Source organism: Acipenser ruthenus, chromosome 32 (assembly GCF_902713425.1).
Source record: "Acipenser ruthenus chromosome 32, fAciRut3.2 maternal haplotype, whole genome shotgun sequence".
In the NCBI taxonomy this organism is placed as follows: domain Eukaryota; kingdom Metazoa; phylum Chordata; class Actinopteri; order Acipenseriformes; family Acipenseridae; genus Acipenser; species Acipenser ruthenus.
Window position 1 is genome coordinate 5,529,010 of NC_081220.1, and position 20,930 is coordinate 5,549,939.

The 20,930-nt window shown below is 40.1% G+C and overlaps 13 non-coding genes across 13 annotated transcripts; 11 read left to right on the forward strand and 2 right to left on the reverse strand.

Annotated features, from left to right (window-relative positions):
* Positions 1–1,691: 1,691 nt before the first annotated feature.
* trnaw-cca (transfer RNA tryptophan (anticodon CCA)) lies at positions 1,692–1,763 on the forward strand. Its single transcript has one exon. It is a non-coding gene; the product is annotated as a tRNA-Trp (tRNA).
* A 911-nt stretch (positions 1,764–2,674) lies between these two features.
* Positions 2,675–2,747, forward strand: trnaf-gaa (transfer RNA phenylalanine (anticodon GAA)). The gene has a single exon. It is a non-coding gene; the product is annotated as a tRNA-Phe (tRNA).
* A 135-nt stretch (positions 2,748–2,882) lies between these two features.
* Positions 2,883–2,956, reverse strand: trnan-guu (transfer RNA asparagine (anticodon GUU)). The gene has a single exon. It is a non-coding gene; the product is annotated as a tRNA-Asn (tRNA).
* A 414-nt stretch (positions 2,957–3,370) lies between these two features.
* trnak-cuu (transfer RNA lysine (anticodon CUU)) lies at positions 3,371–3,443 on the forward strand. Its single transcript has one exon. It is a non-coding gene; the product is annotated as a tRNA-Lys (tRNA).
* Positions 3,444–3,784: 341 nt separating this feature from the next.
* Positions 3,785–3,895, forward strand: trnal-caa (transfer RNA leucine (anticodon CAA)). Its single transcript has 2 exons — positions 3,785–3,822; positions 3,850–3,895. It is a non-coding gene; the product is annotated as a tRNA-Leu (tRNA).
* A 4,188-nt stretch (positions 3,896–8,083) lies between these two features.
* Positions 8,084–8,155, forward strand: trnaw-cca (transfer RNA tryptophan (anticodon CCA)). The gene has a single exon. It is a non-coding gene; the product is annotated as a tRNA-Trp (tRNA).
* A 914-nt stretch (positions 8,156–9,069) lies between these two features.
* On the forward strand, positions 9,070–9,142 carry trnaf-gaa (transfer RNA phenylalanine (anticodon GAA)). The gene has a single exon. It is a non-coding gene; the product is annotated as a tRNA-Phe (tRNA).
* Positions 9,143–9,277: 135 nt separating this feature from the next.
* trnan-guu (transfer RNA asparagine (anticodon GUU)) lies at positions 9,278–9,351 on the reverse strand. Its single transcript has one exon. It is a non-coding gene; the product is annotated as a tRNA-Asn (tRNA).
* Positions 9,352–9,765: 414 nt separating this feature from the next.
* trnak-cuu (transfer RNA lysine (anticodon CUU)) lies at positions 9,766–9,838 on the forward strand. Its single transcript has one exon. It is a non-coding gene; the product is annotated as a tRNA-Lys (tRNA).
* A 2,145-nt stretch (positions 9,839–11,983) lies between these two features.
* On the forward strand, positions 11,984–12,055 carry trnae-uuc (transfer RNA glutamic acid (anticodon UUC)). Its single transcript has one exon. It is a non-coding gene; the product is annotated as a tRNA-Glu (tRNA).
* A 3,651-nt stretch (positions 12,056–15,706) lies between these two features.
* On the forward strand, positions 15,707–15,780 carry trnan-guu (transfer RNA asparagine (anticodon GUU)). The gene has a single exon. It is a non-coding gene; the product is annotated as a tRNA-Asn (tRNA).
* A 2,193-nt stretch (positions 15,781–17,973) lies between these two features.
* On the forward strand, positions 17,974–18,045 carry trnae-uuc (transfer RNA glutamic acid (anticodon UUC)). Its single transcript has one exon. It is a non-coding gene; the product is annotated as a tRNA-Glu (tRNA).
* A 478-nt stretch (positions 18,046–18,523) lies between these two features.
* On the forward strand, positions 18,524–18,595 carry trnaw-cca (transfer RNA tryptophan (anticodon CCA)). Its single transcript has one exon. It is a non-coding gene; the product is annotated as a tRNA-Trp (tRNA).
* The last annotated feature ends 2,335 nt before the right edge of the window (positions 18,596–20,930 follow it).

Consider the following 20,930-nt stretch of genomic DNA (forward strand, 5'->3'; position numbering starts at 1 on the left):
TAATTCAGCTCTATTCATATTCAGAATGTAATACAGTATTAAAACTATCAAACTGACTGGAAACATGGAACACATTAATTGCGATCGATTCGATACCAATAGGATTACATAAGAGCTGTTGTGTATAGACAATGTCATAAACGCCGAAATGAACACGGACGGTCTTTATTAAGGGCTGAATCGTTTAGATGTTCGAGAGATCTAGGTGTACTGGACAAATCTACTGGATTTTTTCCAAATCGTAAGTGTACCGCCTGTGATAATACATTTAAAACTAAGAAAATGCACAAGCCATACAACGAAAAAAAAGAGTACAGTATCTTACAAGTGATTGTGCTTCAGCTCATGTCATTAATGTGATTTCTTGTCCTAGCCATTTGCAATATGATGGTAAAACTACTAGAAAGTTACAATTGCGCATTAATGAGCGAACATAAAAGTTCAATTAGGAGAAAATATATTCATCCACCACTAGCTAGACATTTTGTAGATGCCAAACATTCCGTTTCAGATCTTAAATTCTGTGGCATACAAACATTTTCAAGATCGCAGTGGTGGTAATGTCACGGGTGACGAATGTGTTGATTATTATTTTATTCAGTGTTATCACTTATGATTTTTGAATTTTAATTGGATTGGTTTTCCTTTTTTTGCACAGTTTGTTTATTTGAATGATTGTTTTATTTTTGAGCATTAGATGCATTTTAATGTGTATTTGTTCACTTAACCATACGTCATCCACTCTCTGGTCCAGACCTCCTCTTAGGGCTCCTGTCCAGACGCCTGTTTGGGCAGCCCTCTCCATAGGGTGCTGCGCTTCAGCTGAAGTCCTCAGGAGAGATCCTGATATCCTGACATAAACCACGAACGCAAAGGTTCTTGTCAGTACCTCTTTTCAAATGTCTTCATTCGCCAAATTCCGCAGTCCTCCCAGAGTGAGTCTACGGAAAAAAAATAACAAAACGAAACTGACACTGTCCGTGCACAAAAAAAACCCAACCACTCGCTGTCTAATCTCGTCTTCTTTATTTTCGTTTACTTCCCTCAGCTTCTCTCTCTTTCCTATTCCGGTATCTCCTAGTTCCATGCTCCCAGTCTCTTAGTTCCTCACCCTTTTTATACCTCAAAGCCCTTCTAATTCCAGGTGTGTACAGGTACCTGCAATTGTTTGGGGCGGGACCTGAGGTCCGTGTGCACAGTGCTTCTGATAAACAAAACAAAAAATACTTTAATTACGATCTCCGTTTTAACCGTGCACCAAACAAAACAGACAAATAATAATCAACACAGCAAAAACACAGTGCAAAGCAAACAGAAAATTATGAAAAGAAAAAAAAAACGATCTAAATAAAATATTCACACAATACTAATTAATACGTGCAGAAAATAAATAAATAAACACAGGCATATGATTCCCAGCCAATACAACTGTGTTTATGCCCACGTTTCAAATAATGAAATTTCTAAAAGCAAATCGTATTGTTTTATGTTTTCTTTACTTTAAAAGCTGAGAATCAAACACACTTCCGACAACTTCATAGCCCTGCTGGCTACGAACAAGTATTGAGTCGGCTGTTTCCCATGACCCTGGTGATACACCGTGTTTTCCTAGTATCAGCGTCGGCATTACCATGTGTTTGGCATGCTTGCTGTACACTCTAGCATTGCATAACAAGCTGCCATTACAGCTGGACTTCGTGGCGCAACGGTAGCGCGTCTGACTCCAGATGAGAAGGTTGCGTGTTCAAATCACGTCGAGGTCAAAGCCGCCTTTGTTTTTATTCCGCACTATTTCATTTTTTAACGTGTTTGAATTTGACTGTTTCCGGACATTTATTTATACAATTTAGCCTATACAACATATTGATTGTATAGCGATCAAACAGATATTTATTGTATTGCGATTCATTTTTATGTTTCATTTGATACAGCACAATAAACTAAAGTGAATCCGAAATTACTGTTGACCAGTCTTCATTGACACAGTTGGGTAATAAAGTCATATTAACACTTCCTTGCATGAGATAGTGAAAATGTGTGTAACCTTTCAGTAAGTATTTTAAATTCATTTGGGAAGGTTTAAGATTGTGAAGAAGTTTAAATATGCTGCGTATTTGCGCATTGGGAACTTTGCATAATGACGTTTTTATTAATGACACTTTCTTACGGACAGTAGTCAGGGTGATGATACAAGACCAGAGCCAATACTTGCTATTTGCTTGTCCTTTCACTACCATATTCTATTGTGCTTGTTCAGAATACGCGTGAATCCTGAAAACATCTCGTTAATATTTAAACAAAGCCAGCAGTCACTTTATTGATCACCCTGTGGATTAACCGCTATTGGAATACAGATGATTGTGTTAAAGATGTTAATAGACTTTCTATGTACAAGTTTTAGAGCTAAGCGTTTCTTGAGGCAGTTCAAGCGCGGCACTTTCAGGCAACCAGTTCCAGTGTTTGCCTTTTGGACTTACTCTGGAAGGAATACAAAAAAAAAAAAAAAAAAAAAACATTTGTTGAGAACCGCATTTGGGAGAAAACTTAAAGTTTCGAAAAGCATTTGTAAAGGCTTCGGATTCTATTATGGTGTTGCCGAGCTGTTGAACGTTTTTCATTACAGGTTTACTGGATTGCCAAAAAGAATGCTATCTCGAAAGATCAGTCTTGTCACGCCGAAATAGCTCAGTTGGGAGAGCGTTAGACTGAAGATCTAAAGGTCCCTGGTTCGATCCCGGGTTTCGGCAAACAACAAGACGATATTGGTTTTGTATTATTTTGAACTAAAAAAACAGAGCACATTCATTCTTCAGCGTAATTGGATGAAATAACAGCGTATCAGAGTGCCATTTTCTAATGTGATTAAGAAATGCAAAAAACATCGTCCCTGGGCGGGCTTGAACCACGAACCTTTCGGTTAACAGCCGAACGCGCTAACCGATTGCGCCACAGAGACCAACCTGTTAAGCAGCCAAAGCATACGGGAGTGATGAGCAAGGCGAAATGCTGCAGAACGTGATCGAGGGAGCAGAACTCATCAGAACCTGAGATCACATCTAAGAAGAAAGCAACACGGGGCAGGAAAGTCTATGTAATCGATTATGGAAGCACAGCATATGTCGTTTTGTTAGATAACACCCTGGGAGACAACAGAGCAGTGTGTGTAAATAGCTACAATGGAAACCATATACTTACGACTTAATTTTGATACAGAACTGTGGTCATGTGTAATCTGTTTTCATTATGATAAGAAAACTACAGTTCAGTGGATTATATTTGGAATCTTTGGTTCTGTCATTCACTTTTTTCTCAAATAAGATGACAAATTAATAGCTCAGTTGGTTACAGTGAAAGACACCTCGAAAAGTCAGCCCGGCTAGCTCAGTCGGTAGAGCATGAGACTCTTAATCTCAGGGTCGTGGGTTCGAGCCCCACGTTGGGCGTCCTTTTTAAATACAAATTGAAGATGTTTCTTCGAGACAACGGAGCAAAGTCTGATTCTGTTCACATTGTATACAGTATTGCAACAAAATTACTTATTGGTCATTGTCAAATAGCAATTGCTATTGTAAAAAGCATGCATCGTTTATAGCTATAACGATATTGAAATACATAATCTTACTTTTTTGGGTTGACTTCAATCCGTTTCTTTTTTTTAGAATTGTCTTAACATCATTCATGGAGCATCAGTTGGTATGTGCGTAAACCCAATCGGGCCTTGATACGACCCCCTAGTGTGTGCTGAAATAAATAATGCGGTTTTCTACATGAACAAATGCAGCTTGTCAGAATGGCCGAGTGGTCTAAGGCGCCAGACTCAAGGACTCTGTCTTTCTAAAGAATTGTGTGTTCTGGTCTCTGAATGGAGGCGTGGGTTCAAATCCCACTTCTGACAGTTGACTTTTACTTATTTTTAAAAATAATAAATTTCAGCACTCAATACCATTTTAATTTCCATTTTAAATCGGACTAAAATAGTGTTCCTAACACAGAGTGCATTTTTGTTGTAAACAGACTACTTGTTAACGTCACTGAAAAATATTTTGTGTCCAAACATGTTATTTAACTTGATTGTTTTAAAATTCCAAATAACATATTATTTTGAAAAACATCTCCGTCGACCACTGGATCGTGGTCTCAGGCTGGGATGTGGACCATTGAGAACAGTATAAACCATCTATTACTAGACGCAGCTTACAGGAGAAATGCCCTCGTTTAACATGCTAGGATGATCGACTTCGGCATTCTCCAACTGTTGTTTACATTTTCTAACACGTTATGAGGAAGAACAATATTTTGGTGTCCAAACATGTGTTATTTAATTTGATTGTTTTAATATTCCAAATAACATTACTTTGAAAAACATATATATTTTAATACAGTCCTATTTGAGTATTTAAAATACGGTTATATTCAAATGCCAGCAACGGTGTGTTAATTTAACGAAGCGCCTAACGCCGCTCGGAAAGTTCGCATTTTTAAATCCTAACGGTCTCTCCTCAGCTGAGCGGAATGTTCACGAGCCGGTTGCCTAGCAGCGTCTCCCCCTCCTTCTCTGCCCCGCCCTCTCGTCCTCTCTCGTTGTACCAGCTAGGAGTTCAAATTTAGCTTTGTTATATTAGCGCAACTCTTTACTAACTTTTACAAATTAGCTTATTAGGGGCTTCGTGTTTTTAAGATGGTTCAGGTGCAGTCCGGACAGACTGACTGGAGCATCATTACAGTATACCGCACTGCGCTCAGCTTTGTGTGGCCGCTGATACACAAAATAATGAACGACTGTTTAAATAAATCACATGTATTGCTTTTTAATGCTAAATATGTATCTGGTATTCTAAGTATTATCAACAATTAATAATTCAGCTCTATTCATATTCAGAATGTAATATAGAATCGGTGATATAATGGGGCAAGTTCAGCATAGAAGAGGGGTTCTTGGTCTCAGTTCAGCTCCTCCTACATGGCACAAGGCAGCCTCAGCTCAACAGAGGAAGCTGGTGGTCAATGAGGTGCAAAAACAGGAGGAGAGGATGAGGTGTATAAAGGCCATTTCCCAGGCCAAACAGGGAGAATGGATGAGATGGGAGAGTGTGGAACAACGCAAGATTGGCTGGCAAGACCTATGGTCAATGGAACAGAGCAGGATCAGTTTCCTCATCAGGTCAACATATGATGTTCTCCCATCACCACAGAACCTAAACCTCTGGGTAGGAGAGGATCCCTCATGTCCTTTGTGTTCATCACCTGCAACATTAAGGCACATTTTGACAGGATGTAAGGTGGCTCTTAGCCAAGGACGGTTTACTTGGCGCCATGACCAGGTGCTGCGATGTTTGGCCTTAGCATTGGAAGACAAGCGTAACATGACCAATAAGTTGCCACCTGTTCCATCAAAACATTACACACAAAAGACAACATTCCTCCGCCCAGGAGAGCAACCACCAAGAAAAGGTGTTAAAACCAATCCTCGCCCAGGACAACTGGAAGCTGCTAGAGACTAGAATATGCTGGCAGATGTTGGTCAACGGCTTATTTTTCCACCTGAGATTGCCACCACTAACCTTCGACCAGATATTGTCTTGTGGTCTGGATCAGCATGCCTTGTTCACCTGGTAGAGTTAACAGTGCCATGGGAGGATGCTATAGATGAGGCGTATGAGAGGAAGAAACTGCGGTATGCTCAACTAGCCACTGAAGCGGAACAGCGAGGATGGAGAGTTCGGGTTTACCCAGTGGAAGTGGGTTGTCGAGGATTTGTGGCACACTCTACAACCCGGTTTCTCAGAGACGTCGGATTCAGTGGCCAAGAGTTGCGTCGCACAGTGAAGAACTTATCTGAAGCAGCAGAGAGGAGCAGCAACTGGCTGTGGTTGAGACGGAAAGATTCTGGCTGGGGACAGGTAAGTAAGCTGGGCTGAGTTGAGTGGGGGACGGAGGGGGGTGATGCTGGGATGCCAGAATCACCGTCGAGCCCTCTTGAGGTGTCGTGGGCTAGTCGACGAAACACTGAGGATGGAAGGTGCCCACTTGAAAACCCCAGAGATGTACCCTACTTAGCTCAATCCAGACGGTTGTCATGCTGATGCGCTGGGGAGGCCGCACTTTGGTTGATCCCCGGAGCCAGCATCGCAGCCGTTGTGTGTGCTGATGCACCAGGGAGGCAAAATAAGCTGATCCCTGGAGCCAGCATTACACTTCAGCCATTAACACCAGACAGAAGGATATCTACATCATCATATGGAAGGAAACGTAAATGGAGGGAGACACATATGGATCACATTAGTTTACTGTAAAGCTACGTCTTAGTTGGTGCTTATCTTGGCGAGAGCCGAGTTCAAATCAGCATGAAGTTTTAACATCTACTCTCGTGTAATGGAAATCTTAAAACTATCAAACTGACTGGAAACATGGAACACATTAATTGCGATCGATTCGATACCAATAGGATTACATAAGAGCTGTTGTGTATAGACAATGTCATAAACGCCGAAATGAACACGGACGGCCTTTATTAAGGGCTGACTCGTTTAGATGTTCGAGAGATCTAGGTGTACTGGACAAATCTACTGGATTTTTTTTCCAAATCGTAAGTGTACCGCCTGTGATAATACATTTAAAACTAAGAAAATGTACAAGCCATACAATGAAAAAAAAGAGTATCTTATTTAACAGTATCTTACAAGTGATTGTGCTTCAGCTCATGTCATTAATGTGATTTCTTGTCCTAGCCATTTGCAATATGATGGTAAAACTACTAGACAGTTACAATTGCGCATTAATGAGCGAGCATAAAAGTTAAATTAGGAGAAAATATATTCATCCACCACTAGCTAGACATTTTGTAGATGCCAAACATTCCGTTTCAGATCTTAAATTCTGTGGCATACAAACATTTTCAAGATCGCAGTGGTGGTAATGTCACGGGTGACGAATGTGTTGATTATTATTTTATTCAGTGTTATCACTTATGATTTTTGAATTTTAATTGGATTGGTTTTCCTTTTTTGCACAGTTTGTTTATTTGAATTATTGTGTTATTTTTGAGCATTAGATGCATTTTAATGTGTATTTGTTCACTTAACCATACGTCATCCACTCTCTGGTCCAGACCTCCTCTTAGGGCTCCTGTCCAGACGCCTGTTTGGGCAGCCCTCTCCATAGGGTGCTGCGCTTCAGCTGAAGTCCTCAGGAGAGATCCTGATATCCTGACATAAACCACGAACGCAAAGGTTCTTGTCCGTACCTCTTTTCAAATGTCTTCAATCACCAAATTCCGCAGTCCTCCCAGAGTGAGTCTACGAGAAAAAATAACAAAACGAAACTGACACTGTCCGTCCACAAAAAAACCCCAACCACTCGCTGTCTAATCTCGTCCTCTTTATTTTCGTTTACTTCCCTCAGCTTCTCTCTCTTTCCTATTCCGGTATCTCCTAGTTCCATGCTCCCAGTCTCTTAGTTCCTAACCCTTTTTATACCTCAAAGCCCTTCTAATTCCAGGTGTGTACAGTTACCTGCAATTGTTTGGGGCGGGACCTGAGGTCCGTGTGCACAGTGCTTCTGATAAACAAAACAAAAAAATACTTTAATTACGAACTCCGTTTCACCCGTGCACCAAACAAAACAGACAAATAATAATCAACACAGCAAAATCACATTGCAAAGCAAACAGAAAATTATGAAAATTCTGAAAAGAAAAAAAAACGATCTAAATAAAATTAAAATGTTCACACACAATCTAAATAAAATATTCACACAATACTAATTAATACGTGCAGAAAATAAATAAATAAACACAGGCATATGATTCCCAGCCAATACAACTGTGTTTATGCCCACGTTTCAAATAATGAAATTTCTAAAAGCAAATCGTATTGTTTTATGTTTTCTTTACTTTTAAAGATGAGAATCAAACACACTTCCGACAACTTCATAGCCCTGCTGGCTACGAACAAGTATTGAGTTGGCTGTTTCCCATGACCCTGGTGATACCGCGTGTTTTCCTAGTATCAGCGTCGGCATTACCATGTGTTTGGCATGCTTGCTGTACACTCTAGCATTGCATAACAAGCTGCCGTTACTCCTGGACTTCGTGGCGCAACGGTAGCGCGTCTGACTCCAGATCAGAAGGTTGCGTGTTCAAATCACGTCGAGGTCAAAGCCGCCTTTGTTTTTATTCTGCACTATTTCATTTTTTAACGTGTTTGAATTTGACTGTTTCCGGACATTTATTTATACAATTTAGCCTATACAACATATTGATTGTATAGCGATCAAACAGATATTTATTGTATTGCGATTCATTTGTATGTTTCATTTGATACAGCACAATAAACTAAAGTGAATCCGAAATTACTGTTGACCAGTCTTCATTGACACAGTTGGGTAATAAAGTCATATTAACACTTCCTTGCATGAGATAGTGAAAATGTGCGTAACCTTTCAGTAAGTATTTTAAATTCATTTGGGAAGGTTTAAGATTGTGAAGAAGTGTAAATATGCTGCGTATTTGCGCATTGGGAACTTTGCATAATGACGTTTTTATTAATGCCACTTTCTTACGGACAGTAGTCAGGGTGATGATACAAGACCAGAGCCAATAAACCTGTTATTTGCTTGTCCTTTCACTACCATATTCTATTGTGATTGTTCAGAATACGCGTGAATCCTGAAAACATCTCGTTAATATTTAAACAAAGCCAGCAGTCACTTTATTGATCACCCTGTGGATTAACCGCTATTGGAATACAGATGATTGTGTTAAAGATGTTAAAAGACTTTCTATGTACACGTTTTAGAGCTTAGCGTTTCTTGAGGCAGTTCAAGCGCGGCACTTTCAGGCAACCAGTTCCAGTGTTTGCCTTTTGGACTTACTCTGGAAGGAATACAAAAAAAAAAAAAAAAAAAAAACATTTGTTGAGAACCGCATTTGGGAGAAAACTTAACAGTTTCGAAAAGCATTTGTAAAGGCATCGGATTCTGTTATGGTGTTGCCGAGCTGTTGAACGTTTTTCATTACAGGTTTACTGGATTGCCAAAAAGAATGCTATCTCGAAACCTCAGTCTTGTCACGCCGTAATAGCTCAGTTGGGAGAGCGTTAGACTGAAGATCTAAAGGTCCCTGGTTCGATCCCGGGTTTCGGCAAACAACAAGACGATATTGGTTGTGTATTATTTTGAACTAAAAAAACAGAGCACATTTATTCTTCAGCGTAATTGGATGAAATAACAGCGTATCAGAGTGCCATTTTCTAATGTGATTAAGAAATGCAAAAAACATCGTCCCTGGGTGGGCTTGAACCACCAACCTTTCGGTTAACAGCCGAACGCGCTAACCGATTGCGCCACAGAGACCACCCTGTTAAGCATCCAAAGCATACGGGAGTGATGAGCAAGGCGAGATGCTGCAGAACGTGATCGAGGGAGCAGAAGTCATCAGAACCTGAGATCACATCTAAGAAGAAAGCAACACGGGGCAGGAAAGTCTATGTAATCAATTATGGCAGCACAGCATATGTCGTTTTGTTAGATAACACCCTGGGAGACAACAGAGCAGTGTGTGTAAATAGCTACAATGGAAACCATATACTTACGACTTAATTTTGATACAGAACTGTGGTCATGTGTAATCTGTTTTCATTATGATAAGAAAGCTACAGTTCAGTGGATTATATTTGGAATCTTTGGTTCTGTCATTCACTATTTTCTCAAATAAGATGACAAATTAATAGCTCAGTTGGTTACAGTGAAAGAAACCTCGAAAAGTCAGCCCGGCTAGCTCAGTCGGTAGAGCATGAGACTCTTAATCTCAAGGTCGTGGGTTCGAGCCCCACGTTGGGCGTCCTTTTTAAATACAAATTGAAGATGTTTCTTCGAGACAACGGAGCAAAGTCTGATTCTGTTCACATTGTATACAGTATTGCAACAAAATAACTTATTGGTCATTGGCATATAGCAATTGCTATTGTAAAAAGCATGCATCGTTTATAGCTATAACGATATTGAAATAAATAATCTTACTGTTTTGGGTTGGCTTCAATCCGTTTCTTTTTTTTTAGAATTGTCTTAACATCATTCATGGAGCATCAGTTGGTATGTGCGTAATAAACCCAATCGGGCCTTGATACGAGAACCCTAGTGTGTGCTGAAATAAATAATGCAGTTTTCTACAATAACAAACGTAGCTTGTCAGAATGGCCGGTTGGTCTAAGACGCCAAACTAAAGGACATTGTCTTTCCAAAGAATTGTGTGTTCTGGTCCCTGAATGGAGGCGTGGGTTCAAATCCCACTTCTGACAGTTCAATTTTACTTATTTTTAAAAGGAATAAATGTGTTCATTTTACTATAAAAGATTGTTTTAAGGAAATCAACAGCTAATACCAAACTCTTGTCAGCACTCAATACCATTTTAATTTCCATTTTAAATCAGACTAAAATAGTGTTCCTAACACAGATTGCAATTTTTGTTGTAAACAGACTACTTGATGAAGTCACTGAAAAATATTTTGTGGCCAAACATGTATTTAACTTGATTGTTTTAATATTCCAAATAACATATTACTTTGAAAAACATCTCCGTCGACCACTGGATCGTGGTCTCAGGCTGGGATGCGGACCATTGAGAACAGTATAAACCATCTATTAGTGGATGTAGTTTACATGAGAAATGCCCTCGTTTAACATGATGGGATGATAGACTTCGGCATTCTCCAACTGCTGTTTACATTTTCTAACACGTTATGAGGACAAATACAAAGTTGGACACTTTCCTTGTAAGTGGGGGTAAGCACAAGTTATTTTCAGGTGTAATGTCTTTATTTAAGCTCAATCTAGTCCTGCGTAGTGCAAATCACATTACTGTTTAAAGTGTTCTTAAATTGTTTAAAACATTAGCAGTGATCCATTTGAAATTTGCTTAATGATTTAAACAACTGAACTTATTGTCAGCTCGGTGCTGAGAAGAAAACACTCCCACTCCTCCTGGTGGATACCGAGACCAATCCCTTCAAAACAGTTTCACTCTAGAAATGATCCTTGCAAATATAGTCTTGTCTTTTATTGGCAGACCGTCACCCCCAGCTGGCAAGCTCTACTTCATATGATACAATGACTGGGCAACAACGAGGTGTTACATTAACAATACAAACTAACTTGAGACAGCCAAGCCGTTAAAGCATACCTTAAGTTTGTCATGTGATACAAAAGCAAGTTTTGGCATTTTTGCATTGCCTGCCTCGTCAAAGAAGCTCGAGCCACAGCACACAGCGCTGCTGCATCGGGACACAGAGGTGGATTTTAAAGCGACTGAATCAACGAGCTGAGACTACTTTTTGAAGAAATTGAAAACATGCCTCTCGTCGAAATATTTGCTATTTAATTAAAAAAATGTTTTGAATTTGCAAATGGCAGACTACATTGCCTTGCCCCCCCCCCCACAAAAAAGAAGACAATCTGAATTGCTCATATCAAGCTGCGATGTATCCTATGAGAATCTCTGACACAATTCGAGGGGAATTAGCTCAAATGGTAGAGCGCTCGCTTCGCATGCGAGAAGTAGCGGGATCGATGCTCGCATTCTCCAAATAGTTTTAACGTATCTGCGTATTTAGTCCCAACGCATTATGGAGATAAATACAAAGTGTGACAATTCTTTGTAACAGAGACGCCCGCCCTACATGTGTATTTTAAAGCACATTCTCCTAATTTGTTATATTCCCAAGACTGAAAAACTGCAGTGCGCCGTCCATCGTATGTCTTCCGAGAAACACAAAGGGAGATTATTTATTTATTTATTTATTTATTTATTTATTTATTTATTTATTTATTAGCAATTAAAGAGTTTGTGTTAATTGAGAATAAAAATAAATGGCTTGAAGTTTGCTTTCATTTGTAACGTGTTTATAATGAAATATCGGTTCTTGTTTTTACCAATCATTGTACTGTATACTAGCTACTGTTGCATGTCCATGATTTTGTTCCTCAGCTTCCCATATGGTCTAGCGGTTAGGATTCCTGGTTTTCACCCAGGCGGCCCGGGTTCAACTCCCGGTATGGGAACGTTCTTGTTATTGTCATTTTGTTACAGAACTGTGGTCATGTGTAATGTGTCTTCAATATGATAATAAAGCTACAGTTACTCGAAATATATATATATATATATATATATATATATATATATATATATATATATATATGTACAGAATGATGCAAATGTAACTGACTCTATTCACATTCCCATCGCGTGGAACCATCGCAGTTTGTTTTTAAATTATATTAATCCCTGGTCAAGACAAAGTCTCTCTGGGGTGGGACGATCATTAGAATGCGGATGTAAGGTCTCCGGTCCCATCATAGAAGCAAGATAGTTTATTCACAAATAAATACCTACACATTTATTTATGTTTCTTTTTTTGGGTAAATTAACACATTATTGCATTCTGTCACGTCACGCTGTGCACTCTAGGATTGCATTACAAGTACGCACTATGCCAGGACTTCGTGGCACAACGGTAGCGCGTCTGACTCCAGATCAGTAGGTTGCGTGTTCAAATCACGTCGAGGTGAAAGCCGTCTTTATTTCTATTCCACTATATTTCATTTTTTAACGTGTTTGGATTTGAATGTCTCCAGACATTTATTTATACAATTTAGCCTACACAACATATTGATTATAAAGCGACAAACAAATTACTTCCTGGGGGGGCAGTTCAGTTTCAATCAAGTTCCAGTCTCTCTGCCATTATCTTGCGCTGCTGTGTTTGGTCAGGTAAAAAGGGCGTGACCAGAGCGGTATGGGCAATCCCGTTAGGTAGCTTGCATGTCAATCTCTCCTTCTTTTCTATTTATACACCCAGCACTGCTTCCGCCCTTCGTCTGTGTTTGTTTTTGGTCTGTGTTTGTTTTTTTGTTGTTCGCTCCTTTCACTGCAGGTCATTTCTCTGCTCAGCGCTGGTAGACAGTATCAGCTATTTTCCTACCTTCTCAGGTGATTCTTTTCATCATTCAGCTTTTGTATTTTTCAGCAGGAGCTCCATCGTTAGTCTTTTCTGCTCCCTCCAGTCTCTAGCGCAGCTACAGCGCCGTTCAAAGCGCAGCGTCATTCTCAGCTTGCTCTGCGTTTTCATCAGAAAGACTGTTCCGACGTCACCGCTGCACTGCAACTCTTTAACACCGGCGCCTCACAGACCATGGTTACCACGGCAACGCCTCCTCGAGTGACTACTGGGAGTGGTAAATTGCCATGGCGACCAGGCAGCTTTAACAGGCAATGCGAGCCTGTGCCTCACTACTGCAATCTTCTGGCTCCTGCTGCTGCGCTTTTGCAACATGAGAGCTTCAACTCGCCGAATTATGACATCTAAATACTGCAGGCTCCTCTTCTAGACCTACGTTAACTTACTTATATCATCACTAACTGTTCTAAAGCAAACGTTTTATCCATAGACAAGGATTTTAATCGCAATAACCAAATATATGCTACCCTGCTTCACTGAAGCCAATCGCAACCTCGAGATGGCAGCATAACACCACAAACTACATAATTTAAACTGATTTGCTATTGCTGCGAATCTCGCACACTCCAAACTTTCTATCAATTCCTGCAGTTCGTTGTCTTTCCGAGGGATTCTCAGTCCCCTCCTGCCTCAACCTCTTTTGCTTCATATATTAACTTGATTATTTCAAATCAAAACCCCTCCCTTCGAGGATCTGGTCATGAAGCCATGCTTATCAGCTTTCTGAGATGTTAAGAATCCACTGTCACATTAATTTTCCAGCTTCCTTGCATCAGGCCATTCCTGCAACCTTTTTGCTCCCTGATTTGCACTTCCTCATTTGCCCCCAACTTCATCAAGGCACTTAATACAACTTTCAAAGTCCATTTCATTCAATTTGAGCTTCCAGGCACATACGGAAACTATGTCCTACGATTATCAACATTTCAGTCAAGAGTTCTCCAACACCGCAATAGACAATACACTCTTAGACTGCTCCTGATCAAATCAATAGGTTTTGCAGCAGCCTCCGAGCAACGCATTCTCATCCTCTCAGGTTCTGCAGAGGCCTCAGATCTACGCATTCTTCATCTCTGCCAAAAGGCAGACCCATCTCCGACATCATCTTAAACGCCTTAACTCTCAAATACCAATTTCCACTGCATTCAGCAGCTCTCTGCTCTCTATAGCAGGCCACTGCACACTACTGACAGCATTCCATCGTTTCTCTGTTTCCGTCTGTCGTAAACGGAGGGGGTTCTCTGTTTTTGTCTCTCCTAAACAGACCCGAGACACATTTCCTAAGCTCTCCACGCTGCCCAGCTGACAGCTTAGCTGCCTGAGGATGCCGCACTGAGTTGCGAAGGATCTGTCCTTTTGTCCTGTTGGTCCCCTTCCTGTCTCTTGTTCCACTAAATGCCCAGCAGCCAGAGGATGCTGCTTGACCCATCGGGAGCGAGTGTCAGATTGTTGTATGTTATGTGTTTAAACTTTGCTCTTTCTCTCTCACTTTTACGTCACCCCTCTCAAGCCCTCGTAGGCAACCAGTGAAATGTGAGGTGATGTGAATAGAGACAAATACATTGCATCATTCTGTGTATATATATATATATATATATATATATATATATATATATATATATATATATATATATATATATATATATAATTTCAAGTAACTGTAGGTTTATCATCATAATGAAAACACATTACACATGACCACAGTTCTGTAACAAAATGACAATAACAAAGACGTTCCCATACCGGGAGTCGAACCCGGACCACCTGGGTGAAAACCAGAAATCAACCGCTAGACCATATGGGAAGCTGATTAACAAACTCCTGGACATGCAACAGTAGCTAGTATACAGTACAATGATGGTAAAAAACCACTAATTCATTTCAAACACGTTACAAATTAAAGCAACTTCAAGCCATTTATATTTATTCTCAATTAACACAAACTCTTCAATTGCTAAAAAATATAAAAAATATCCCTTTGTGCTTCTCGGAAGGCATACGATGGAGGGCGCACTGCAGTTTTTCAGTCTGCGGGAATATTACAAATTAGCAGACTGCTTTAAAATACACATGTAGGGCGGGCGACTGTTACAGAGAATTGTCACACTGTATGTATCTCCATAATGCGTTGGGACTAAATACGCAGATATATTAAAACTATTTGGAGAATGCGGGCATCGATCCCGCTACTTCTCGCATGCGAAGCGAGCGCTCTACCATTTGAGCTAATTCCCCTCGAATTATGCCAGTGATTCTCATTGGCTACATCACAGCTTGATATGAGCAATTCAGATTGTCAGATTTTTGGCAATGTAGTCTGCCATTTGCAAATTCAAAAAATAAATGGATTAACTAAATAGCAAATATTTCGACTAGAGGTATGTTTTCAATTTCTTCAAAAAGTAGTCTTAGCTCGTTGATTCAGTCGCTTTAAAATCCACCTCTGTCCCCATGCAGCAGCACTGTGTGCTGTGGCTCGAGCTTGTTTGACAAGGCAGAAATTAAAATGTTATTGAGTGCTGACAAGAGTTTGGTATCAGCTGTTGATTTCCTTGAAAATCTTTTATAATAAAATGAACACATTTATTCATTTTAAAAATAAGTAAAAGTCAACTGTCAGAAGTGGAATTCTTTACAAAGTCCTTGCTTGTGCTAGAGTGCTGCAGCAAGTTAGTTTTTGTAGTTTGACAGGTTTGTCTCTGTGGCGCAATCGGTTAGCGCGTTCGGCTGTTAACCGAAAGGTTGGTGGTTCAAGCCCACCCAGGGACGATGCTTTTTGCATTTCTTAATCACATTAGAAAATGGCACTCTGATACGTTGTTATTTCTTCCAATTACACTGAAGAAAAAAATGTGCTCTGTTTTTTAGTTCAAAATAATACAAAACAAAAATATTCTTGCTGTTTGCCGAAACCTGGGATCAAACCAGGGACCTTTAGATTTTCAGTCTAACGCTATTTCGGCTTGACAAGACTCAATTTTTGAGATAACATTCTTTTTTAGAACAGCTTTAATATAATTAAGTACATTTCTAAACAATCCGCAAGTAACATATATAATCTCAAAGTGCTATAATTTATTTATGGAGATAGAAGATCCTTTTTGATTCACATTGTAATAGTTTTTGATCGAGATCACCACCACCGCGATCTTGAAATGATTTTTTGTATGACACAGAATTTCACATCTGAACCGGAATGCCTGGCATCTACAGGCATCTACAAGAACTCTGTCTTTCCAAAGAATTGTGTGTTCTGGTCTCCGAGTGGAGATGTGGGTTCAAATCCCACTTCTGACAGTTCAATTTTACTTATTTTTAAAAGGAATAAATGTGTTCATTTTACTATAAAAGATTGTTTAAAGGAAATCAACAGCTGATACCAAACTCTTGTCAGCACTCAATACCATTTTAATTTCCATTTTAAATCCGACTAAAATAGTGTTCCTAACACAGATTGCATTTTGTTGTAAACAGACTACTTGTTAACGTCACTGAAAAATATTTTGTGTCCAAACATGTGTTATTTAACTTGATTGTTTTAATATTCCAAATAACATATTACTTTGAAAAACATCTCCGTCTACCACTGGATCGTGGTCTCAGGCTGGGATGCGGACCATTGAGAACAGTATAAACGATCTATTAGTGGAAGTAGTTTACATGAGAAATGCCCTCGTTTAACATGCTGGGATGATCGACTTCGTCATTCTCCAACTGCTGTTTACATTTTCTAACACGTTATGAGGACGAATACAAAGGTTGACAGCTTCCTTGTAAGTGGGGGTAAGCACAAGTTATTTTCAGATGTAATGTCTTTATTTAAGCTCAATCTAGTCCTGCGTAGTGCAAATCACATTACTGTTTAAAGTGTTCTTAAATTGTTTTAACATTAGCAGTGATTCATTTGAAATTTGCTTACTGATTTAAACAACTGAACTTATTGTCAGCTCGGTGCTGAGAAGAAAACACTCCCACTCCTCCTGGTGGATACCGAGACCAATCCCTTCAAAACAGTTTCACTCTAGAAATGATCCTTGCAAATATAGTCTTATCTTTTATTGGCAGACCGTCACCCCCAGCTGGCAAGCTCTACTTCATATGATACAATGACTGGGCAACAACGAGGTGTTACATTAACAATACAAACTAACTTGAGACAGCCAAGTCGTTAAAGCATACCTTAAGTTTGTCATGTGATACAAAATCAAGTTTTGGCATTTTTGCATTGTCTGCGTCGCCAAACAAGCTCGAGCCACAACACACTGCGCTGCTGCATCGGGACACAGAGGTGGATTTTGAAGCGACTGAATCAACGAGCTGAGACTACTTTTTGAAGAAATTGAAAACATGCCTCTCGTCGATATATTTGCTATTTAATTAAAAAAATGTTTTGAATTTGCAAAAGGCAGACATTAGGACAATCTGAATTGCTCATATCAAGCTGCGATGTAGCCTATGAGAATCGCTGGCAGAATTCGAGGGGAATTAGCTCAAATGGTAGAGCTCTCGCTTAGCATGCGAGAAATAGCGGGATCGATGCCCGCATTCTCCAAATAGTTTGAACGTATCTGCGTATTTAGTCCCAACGCATTATGGAGATAAATACAAAGTGTGACAATTCTTTGTAACAGAGACGCCCGCCCTACATGTGTATTTTAAAGCACAGACTCCTAATTTGTAAAATTCCCCAGACTGAAAAACTGCAGTGCGCCGTCCATCGTATGTCTTCCGAGAAACACAAAGGGAGATTATTTATTTATTTATTTATTTATTTATTTATTTATTTATTTATTTATTTATTAGCAATTAAAGAGTTTGTGTTAATTGAGAATAAAAATAAATGTCTTGAAGTTTGCTTTCATTTGTAACGTGTTTATAATGAAATATCGGTTCTTGTGTTTTTACCAATCATTGTACTGTATACTAGCTACTGTTGCATGTCCATGATTTTGTTCCTCAGCTTCCCATATGGTCTAGCGGTTAGGATTCCTGGTTTTCACCCAGGCGGCCCGGGTTCGACTCCCGGTAAGGGAACGTTCTTGTTATTGTCATTTTGTTACAGAACTGTGGTCATGTGTAATGTGTCTTCAATATGATAATAAAGCTACAGTTACTCGATATATATATATATATATATATATATATATATATATATATATGTATATATATATATGTATATATATATATATATATATATATATATATATATATATATATACTGAATGATGCAAATGTATTTGACTCTATTCACATTCCCATCGCGTGGAACCATCGCAGTTTGTTTTTAGATTATATTAATCCCTGGTCAAGACAAAGTCTCTCTGGGGTGGGACGATCATTAGAATGCGGATGTAAGGTCTCCGGTCCCATCATAGAAGCAATATAGTTTATTCACCAATAAATACCTACACATTTATTTATGTTTCTTTTTTTGGTAAATTAACACATTATTGCATTCTGTCATGTCACGCTGTGCACTCTAGGAATGCATAACAAGCATGCACTACGCCAGGACTTCGTGGCGCAACGGTAGCGCGTCTGACTCCAGATCAGAAGGTTGCGTGTTCAAATCATGTCGAGGTCAAAGCCGTCTTTATTTCTATTCCACAATATTTCATTTTTTAACGTGTTTGGATTTGAATGTCTCCGGACATTTATTTATACAATTTAGCCTACACAACATATTGATTATAAAGCGACAAACAAATTACTTCCTGGGGGGGGGGGGGCAGTTCAGTTTCAATCAAGTTCCAGTCTCTCTGCCATTATCTTGCGCTGCTGTGTTTGGTCAGGTAAAAAGGGCGTGACCAGAGCGGTATGGGCAATCCCGTTAGGTAGCTTGCATGTCAATCTCTCCTTCTTTTCTATTTATACACCCAGCACTGCTTCCGCCCTTCGTCTGTGTTTGTTTTTGGTCTGTGTTTGTTTTTTTGTTGTTCGCTCCTTTCACTGCAGGTAATTTCTCTGCTCAGCGCTGGTAGACAGTATCAGCTATTTTCCTACCTGCTCAGGTGATTCTTTTCATCATTCAGCTTTTGTATTTTTCTGCAGGAGCTCCAACGTTAGTCTTCTCTGCTCCCTCCAGTCTCCAGCGCAGCTACAGCGCCGTTCAAAGCGCAGCGTCATTCTCAGCTTGCTCTGCGTTCTCATCAGAAAGACTGTTCCGACGTCACCGCTGCACTGCAACTCTCTACACCGGCGCCTCACAGACCATGGTTACCACGGCAACGCCTCATCGAGTGACTACTGGGAGTGGTAAGTTGCCATGGCGACCAGGCAGCTTTAACAGGCAATGCGAGCCTGTGCCTCACTACTGCAATCTTCTGGCTCCTGCTGCTGCGCTTTTGCAACATGAGAGCTTAGCTTCAACTCGCCGAATTATGACATCTAAATACTGCAGGCTCCTCTTCTAGACCTACGTTAACTTACTTATATCATCACTAACTGTTCTAAAGCAAACGTTTTATCCATAGACAAGGATTTTAATCGCAATAACCAAATATATGCTACCCTGCTTCACTGAAGCCAGTAGTTTCAATTCCAATCGCAACCTCGAGATGGCAGCATAACACCACAAACTACATAATTTAAACTGATTTGCTATCGCTGCGAATCTCGCACACTCCAAACTTTCTATCAATTCCTGCAGTTCGTTGTCTTTCCGAGGGATTCTCAGTCCCCTCCTGCCTCAATCTCTTTTGCTTCATATATTAACTTGATTATTTCAAATCAAAACCCCTCCCTTCGAGGATCTGGTCATGAAGCCATGCTTATCAGCTTTCTGAGATGTTAAGAATCCACTGTCACATTAATTTTCCTGCTTCCTTGCATCAGGCCATTCCTGCAGCCTTCTTGCTCCCGGATTTGCACTTCCTCATTTGCCCCCAACTTCATCAAGGCACTTAATACAACTTTCAAAGTCCATTTCATTCAATTTGAGCTTCCAGGCACATACGGAAACTATGTCCTACGATTATCAACATTTCAGTCAAGAGTTCTCCAACACCGCAATAGACAATACACTCTTAGACTGCTCCTGATCAAATCAATAGGTTTTGCAGCAGCCTCCGAGCAACGCATTCTCATCCTCTCAGGTTCTGCAGAGGCCTCAGATCTACGCATTCTTCATCTCTGCCAAAAGGCAGACCCATCTCCGACATCATCTTAAACGCCTTAACTCTCAAATACCAATTTCCACTGCATTCAGCAGCTCTCTGCTCTCTATAGCAGGCCACTGCACACTACTGACAGCATTCCATCGTTTCTCTGTTTCCGTCTGTCCTAAACGGAGGGGGTTCTCTGTTTTTGTCTCTCCTAAACAGACCCGAGACACATTTCCTAAGCTCTCCACGCTGCCCAGCTGACAGCTTAGCTGCCTGAGGATGCCGCACTGAGTTGCGAAGGATCTGTCCTTTTGTCCTGTTGGTCCCCTTCCTGTCTCTTGTTCCACTAAATGCCCAGAAGCCAGAGGATGCTGCCTGACCCGTCTGGAGCGAGTGTCAGATTGTTGTATGTTATGTGTTTAAACTTTGCTCTTTCTCTCTCACTTTTACATCACCCCTCTCAAGCCCTCGTAGGCAACCAGTGAAATGTGAGGTGATGTGAATAGAGTCAAATACATTGCATCATTCTGCAGTAACATTGCAGCAGTAACTGTAGGTTTATCATCATAATGAAAACACATTACACATGACCACAGTTCTGTAACAAAATGAGAATAACAAAGACGTTGCCATACCGGGATTCGAACCTGGGCCACCTAGCTGAAATCCAGGAATCCTAACCGCTAGACCATATGGGAAGCTGATTAATGAGCCCCTGGACATGCAACAGTAGCTAGTATACAGTACAATGATGGTAAAAAACCACTAATTCATTACAAACACGTTACAAATTAAAGCAAACTTCAAGCCATTTAT